At 57.3% G+C, this 7111-nt stretch overlaps 1 long non-coding RNA gene across 1 annotated transcript; it reads right to left on the reverse strand.

Moving 5' to 3' along the window:
* Positions 1 to 546: 546 nt before the first annotated feature.
* LOC143691982 (uncharacterized) lies at positions 547 to 6361 on the reverse strand. The gene is made up of 2 exons (XR_013179812.1): positions 6315 to 6361; positions 547 to 3089 (listed from the first exon to the last, which is right to left on the reverse strand). It is a non-coding gene; the product is annotated as an uncharacterized LOC143691982 (long non-coding RNA).
* Positions 6362 to 7111: the final 750 nt, after the last annotated feature.

A 7111-nucleotide genomic window follows, 5' to 3' on the forward strand; every position in this document is an offset into this window, starting at 1 on the left:
GGGTGAACTCCTCACCTCAGCGTTTCCCTCCTAAATATCCCCTCCTTATCTCTCTGGAGATTCACTGACATTTTGCCCAAACCATGCACTCCTCACCTCCATGTGGCCTCCAAGTGTCCATTCTGTTCCTCACAGGTGCCCTGGTGCCACCGTGTTGGTCCCTTGGCCTTTCTCCAGCCCGAGGCTGCTCCTCTGCTCGCTCTCTGCAGTCTCATCCCACAGGGATCCTCTTCTCCCTTCCCTGCTGGCTGCTGCCAAGGAAGGAGGCCACAGGGAGTCTCCAGTGCTGCCCCCTCAGCCCTGGAGAGTCCTGGCTGTGGGCCCGAGGGGCCTGGGATTTCCCAGGGAAATTGTCTGCTCGTCTCCCTTCAATGACCTCAGCAATTCCCTCCAAAATGCCACCTCACTGCCCCTGACATCCCCTCACATTCCATTGCCCTACACAAACAGTTCTTGGATCCCCTCTAGATCACACCAGGTTTTCAGCCACATGAATGGCATCACCTGTGCCCACTGCTCGTTATTCACCCAACCAAAAGCAAGAGCAAATGTTGGTTGGGCTTTAATAACAACTTGAAAGAACTTTACAGCACAATAAATCACCTTTTTCTTCTGTGGGTTTTTTTTCCCTTCAGCTGCTGGGCTTCCCTGTGAGGATGTGTGCTGAGCTCTGGGTGGAGGGGACTGTCAGGCTGAAGGGCTGTGGGTTTGTGTTCTTCTCCCTGGGCATCAGCCACTGCCCCAATCCCTTTGCCCAGGCTGTTCCCTGTGCCTGTGCTCAGGCTGGGGCAGCACAGGCAGACGCAGCTCTCAGCACTCCCTGCTCCAAACACAGCTCTGGCCTCCACTGCAATCTGGCTCTGCTGGGAGGTTTGCTCCTAGAGAAATCCAAGAATTGCTCATGGCAATGTGGAGAATCAATCTCCACAAAGGGAGGTAAGGAATAAAATCCTGCTCTGGGAGCCCTTGGGATCTGCAGGGCTGCTGAGGGAAGGGGACATTCCCTGCCTGCAGTGCACACAGCCCCACCTGCAGCAGCCAGCCCAGCCTGCCAGCTGGGCTCTGCCAGCCCCTCTCTGAGCACCCTCCCTGTGCTGCTCCCTCTCGGTGCCTTTGGCAATCCCAGCCTGAGCCTGAGCAGCCCAAAGCTCTGGCTGGCAGCCCAGGGACAAAGGGACGCTCCCAGGGATGGGGCACATTCCCAGCAAACGCTCCCAGCAGGGCCCAGAGGCACCCCTGGAGCTCCTGGCTGGGGCTGGCAGGAGGGCACAGCCCCCAGCTGGGCTGGCAGTGACAGCAGTGACAGCAGCCAAGTGCCACACTCTGGTGGCACAGCACAGACACCCAGGCCAGCACTGCCCGTGGGAGGGGCACAATGAATGCTGCTCCCTGTGCTGCCCCATGCCAGCAGGAAAGCTCCAGGGGCATGGAAACTCCTGCCCCTTCCCCCCAGCCCAGATGAGCACTCCTCAGCTCCCAACACCCAGTTCTCACCTCCAGCCTGCTCCCGGGGCTGCTGCCACCTTCCTGACAAGGTGCCAAAGGCCCCTGGGCACAGGGCTCCCTCTGTGTCTCAGGGCTTGGGCACGGCAGGGACCAGGCTGCTCCAGCAAGGACAGCCTGGAAGCAGAGCAGATGTCCCAGGGCTGGCAACGGGCTGGGGACAGCAGTTCTGAAACCCAGAGTGCTGAAAACAGCCCCCAAAGTGTTCTATGGTCACACCTTGAACATGGCTCCAAAGGGCAGCAGCTCTGGTGCCAGAGCAGCACCTGCACCATTCCCTGTGCCAGCCCTGGCTCACTGAAAAACAAAACAAATCAACCACACCCAGGCCTTGTTTGCACAATTCCTGATCCAAACCCTCACCTTTCCTGCCCAGCACTGAGGCAAATCTGACACAGCATTGAGAAGTGGCCTTTGCTGAGAGCAGCCATCATCCCAGTCCTCCAGCCTTGGCAAGATTGTGCAGTGAATGGACCTCAGCTCTACTCCTAAACCTCAATTTCTGTCAGTTTTTGTTAGAAAGATACTGGACAGGAAATCATGCAGCAGAATTTGCAAATTGCACAAGGAATAACAAGGCCCAGAGCAAAGCCAACCACCCCCATCACTGCTGCAGCCCAATTCTGGGAGAAATGCTGATCTCATTTCTAAATACTGCCCTTCCCTCCCACTCAGTCCTTCCCTGCACATCCCTGCAGAGCATGGACTCCATCTTTTGCTGCCAACAGCTCCTCTCCAGCCCAGAGCCCACTGCTCACAGACACAAACTGAGCAAGCCTAAGGCAATGTTCCCAGCAGCAGATGCAATTCCTGAACTCCCTTTTCCCTGGATTCTGAGCCCTTGCAGGAAACTCAGCTCAGCCCAGAGTCTGTTCTGCTTTCCCAGAGGGAAATACAGCCTGATGGGCCCCAGCTCTGGCACCACATTGCCCTTGTTCCTGCTGCCCTGGAAAGGCACAGGCAAAGCCAGTCCCTCAGAGCCCATCCCTGGGCCCCAGGAGAGCTGGAGCTGCTCCCAGATGCCAGGGCCCTGCAGGGCTGTGCTGACACGAGCACAGGCTGACCCCTGTGCCCAGCACCACCCCTCACTCTGCTCCCACGGCTCCCAAATGCTGCCAGCCCTGCCCCTGCCCCTGTGCCAGGGCCGTGCCTGCCCCCAGCCCCAGCAGAGGCTGTCACCCAGCCCTGCAGCGGCTGCCAGCCCTGGCAGAGCTGGGCATGCACTGAGAGCTCCCCAAGGAAGGCCCAGAGCAGCCCTGGGCTGCACAGACAATGCCCAAGCTGCCCTCAGGGCACAGCCAGCACCACAGCTCCAGCAGCCCCAGGGAACTCTGGCACTGCCTCTGCACCTCTGCCCTTCTCCAGCAGGCACAGCTGGGGCTGGGCTGGCAGCAATGGCATTGCCATGGCAGCTCATGCCAGCAGAGAGGAAAAGGGGAGCCCTGTGTCCCTCTGACTCACCCCACAGCGTGGGCAGGACCAGAGCCCTCCAGCGCAGAGCCCTGCTGCTGAAGCCTCTTGCCTTTGGCTGCTCCAACACCAAAGCTTCGGGCAAACATGGGAGGAGTTGGATGATTTTTCCTGCCCTGAAAGAGAGGAGAAAAGAAAATTAAGTCCACTGTGGAAGTCCAAGGATCCCAGCTCTCCTAGCTCTGCTCTGCTGGCTCACTATGGGGTTTTACCCAGGAGAGGTGACACCAATTCAAACACAAACGTGTCCTTTGCCAGCACTTTTATTCCTGACTATTTCAGACAATGAAAGGATGCTCATTTTTCATCTTGCATTCTCTGCCTCATTTGAACAGAACCATTTTTATCCCAGAGCCCACGTGGCAGCCATTCCATCCTTTCCCATTGGATTTGGCACATAGGAAGGGACACCCGGGATGCTGCACCACAAGAAATCCCAAAGAGAATCCCCTCCAAAACCTCCCAGGGAAAGGTTTTTTGCTTTTGGGACACAAGAAAGGCCTTGGGCCATTTGCACCCACATGGAAAGCCCACACTGAGCACTTGCTTTTAAAGATGTTGCACTTGAAGTTACAGACATGGAATTGCTTTGGGATTTGGCATTTCCTGCACCCACACAAACACATTCAAGGAATTAAGCGCAGAGTCCTGAAGTTTGGTTATTCCAGTGCTGTTTTGGTAGTGCCACTTGACACACCAAAATCCACAGCAACACTTCAAAAAATGCAAAGCAACTTTCACCCCCACAGCCCCCTTCCTTTCCATTTTGCAGTTTTGGGCTCCTCTTAAGAACAGCTTAAAGAAAAGAAGAGAAAAGGCCAGGACCTGCTCCCAGCCAGTGCCCCAGCCACCTGTTTGCCAGAGATTCTCCTTACAGCTGATGGCTTTTCTAAGAAAGCTCCAGCTCAGCCTTATCACAATCCCCTGGCAGCCCTCACCACGAGCCCCAAAGGCCAGGGCACATCTGTGTGCTGCCTCAGGAAGCTCAGGGGCTCTCTGGGGGACAAAACCTGGTTTGGGCCCAGAGCTGACTCTGCTCCCTGCTGGCTGAACTGTGCAGCTGTGGGATGCAGCTGGGTGCTGCAGGGCAGAGTGTGTCACCCTCTGTGCCAGCCAGGCTCCAAAGGCAGCCCTTGGTGCCCCAGCAGCGCTGCTGGAAGCGCTGGCAGCGCTTGGCACAGATGGGATGGAGCCTTCCCACAGCTCTGTGCCCTGGCACCGAGGCTGGCACAGCAGAGAGGCCGATGGCAGCAGAACAAACCCAGCTGGCTTTCCATGGGCACTGATGGGACTGAGAGCCCCAGGCCAGAGCTGCTCCCTGCCCAGCCCAGGAGCTCCCAGTGCTGCTGCAGGGCACGGGCTCTGAGGGAACCCTGCAGCTGGGACAGGAACGCAGCAGCGACAATTCCCAGGCACAAAGAGATCCCCACCTGCTCCAGCAACTGAACCTCTGGGGCTCAGCCCCACGGGCTGTCCCTGCTCCAGGCAGGAGGAGCCACACAGCCCCCGAGGCTGGGCTCACCCCCTGCCCTGCCAGCAGGAAACAAGGGCTTCATGAAGCTTGGGGACACCTTCTGTCCCCAGAGGGCTCTGACACAACATCCAGCAGTGTGGATCTTTAATAAAGACAGCTCGGACCTATCCTTGCCACACACTCGCCTTTGTTATTGCCTCACAGTCTCTGCTTTAAAATGTTTTGCTATTACAAGTGTTTAAACAAGACTGACCGTGAGCCCTGCACCCTTGCCGTGCTCCAAGCCCGAAGGCAGAGCTGGATATCCTCACACTCATCCAGCCTGAGGGAGCTGCTGCAGCATTTAAAACATTTACAAACCACCCCTGCCCTGAGGCTGTGCAGCCCTGGGAGGTGCCTGGGTGCCAGCCCAGCATTAGAGATGGGACATCAGGAGAGCGAGCAGACAACGCCCACTGCAGCCTCTGCACTCTCAGCGCTGCAGCTGCACGATCCTCACTGCTCAGCGACTCTCAGCTCTGATTCCAGGACTCCCGCCAGGAAACTGAGGGCCCTTTCCAGATGCAAATCCCCACAGAGCCACTGCTCTCCTCTCCACCCACCCTCCTGCTCCACCTTTTACCCCTTTGGTAGCCACCACCCCACCCAGGACACAGAGGAGGCTCTCGGGTGCCAACTGAGACCCAAATCGATCCAGGTGCCTCAGGAAATAAATACAAACCAACTCCTCCCTTCTAGGCTAACAAAATGTCCTGGTGCCCAGTTCCTGTTTCCTAAGGCAAAACCCACGGATCAGGCGAAAATGGCAAGTCCCAAACCCAACCAAACCCGGTTTGGCATCGGTTTCCATCAGGACCGTTCAGGTTTCCCAGTGCCCCTCAGCTGCAGCCACAGGAGCAGCTTCTCTCTGGGACCCAGGGGGGTGGGCACAGGGACACCCATCCCGCTGCTTCCCGGCAAACAGAGCTCAGCCCAGCCCAGAATGGAACAGAACAAATGCAGTTCTTGCCCTTGCCATTTATGTCTGAGCTCTGGCACGGTGTTATTGAGCACAAAACTCCCAAGAGGGGACAGTCTGTAACTACTGCTCTGGATCAAGGATCATCTGTCAGTTCGTGTATGCACTGCACAGCTTTCATAAACAGCACTGTAACAGACACTAGTTTAGACTATAATACTATAATAGACTATAATAGAGACTGTGAAATGTTCAAATGCTTTTACACGTAAGGAACTCAGAAAATGGTGTCAGATAATGAGGTGATTTCCCACAGCTGGGGACAATCTTATCTGAAACACAAGATAACAGAAACAGAAACCAGAGCACTGAAAAAAAAAAGGAAAAATTTACTGACCCTCGTTATCAAATAGCGAGGGACTGAAAATAAGACAGGATGGCACCACAGGAAGAAATAAAGTATATTGGTTTAATCCACAAGATGGCGCGAAGGTTCCAACCAAGCAAAAGAACATCTAAACTGAAAAGGACTCTTGGAATATGTATAAACTCTAATGAATATGCACACCCCACTGCAATGGAACAGAATCTAGAGAACACGGTTTAAGGGAACCGGGTGCTCCTGGCAAACAGCCAAGCACCCCAGCGCTGCCTTTTATCCCTTAACAAACGTGTAAAAATTCTAGAGAGTGAACTCTGTTTCTCACCCAATAAAACGCTGTTCCCGCAGCTGGGACGAGCCCCACCTTCATTCCACGGCACACGATCCCAGAGAGCCGCAAGGCCCGGGACAGAGCCGTGCCACCCGCAGCGGGTCCCACGCAGCAGCGCCCAAAGCAGCCCCGGCCCCCTGTGGGTGCCCCCGGCCCCGGTGCCCCCGGCCCAGCTCCCTCCCCTCCGGCCGCTCACCTGAGGGCACCGCCCGCTGCCTCCCGGCGCTGCTGCCGAGCCGAGGGTTATTGTCCCCGCTCCTGGCCCAAAGGCCGCGTTCTGCGCTGCAGGGCGCGCTCCGGGGGACGCGGGGGCGGGCAGGGACAGGGTGAGCCGGGCTGAGGCGGCTGTCCCAGCGCTCTGTCCCCTCCCGGGGCTCAGGCCGGGGAGCGGGGCCCTGCCAGCGGCCGCCATTGCAGCGCGGAGCAGAGTCAGGTAGGGCTGAAGAGCCGAGTGTGGCCGAGTGGAGCCGACAACAGCCGAGTGTGGCCGAGTGGAGCCGACAACAGCCGAGTGTGGCCGAGTGGAGCCGACAACAGCCGAGTGTGGCCGAGTGGAGCCGACAACAGCCGAGTCTGGCCGAGTGTGGCCGACGACAGCCGAGTCTGGCCGAGTGGAGCCGACAACAGCCGAGTCTGGCCGACAGCAGCCGACAACAGCCGAGCCTACCCGAACGGCCGACTCTGGCCGCGATTTGCCGAATCCATCCGAGCTTAGCTGAGGTGAACTGAACAGAACGCGACGGAACCGCGTTCAGCCCAACCGAACTAGATAAGCCCGACCGAACTAGATAAGCCCGACCGAACTAGATAAGCCGAACCCACCTGAACATTACGGCGTCGCTCACTCACCCATCTCTCAGTGTGGGCAGGCACCCTCAGCTCCAAGGAGCCGTGCAGAACGAGCGCTCTGTCCCTTGGGAAGCACGGAGTGATCAGCCCCAGGGACAGGAAAGTACAGACAAATGCCATGGTCAGCCCTGAGGATTCAGGAGG

Source organism: Agelaius phoeniceus, chromosome Z (genome assembly GCF_051311805.1).
Source record: "Agelaius phoeniceus isolate bAgePho1 chromosome Z, bAgePho1.hap1, whole genome shotgun sequence".
In the NCBI taxonomy this organism is placed as follows: Eukaryota; Metazoa; Chordata; class Aves; order Passeriformes; family Icteridae; genus Agelaius; species Agelaius phoeniceus.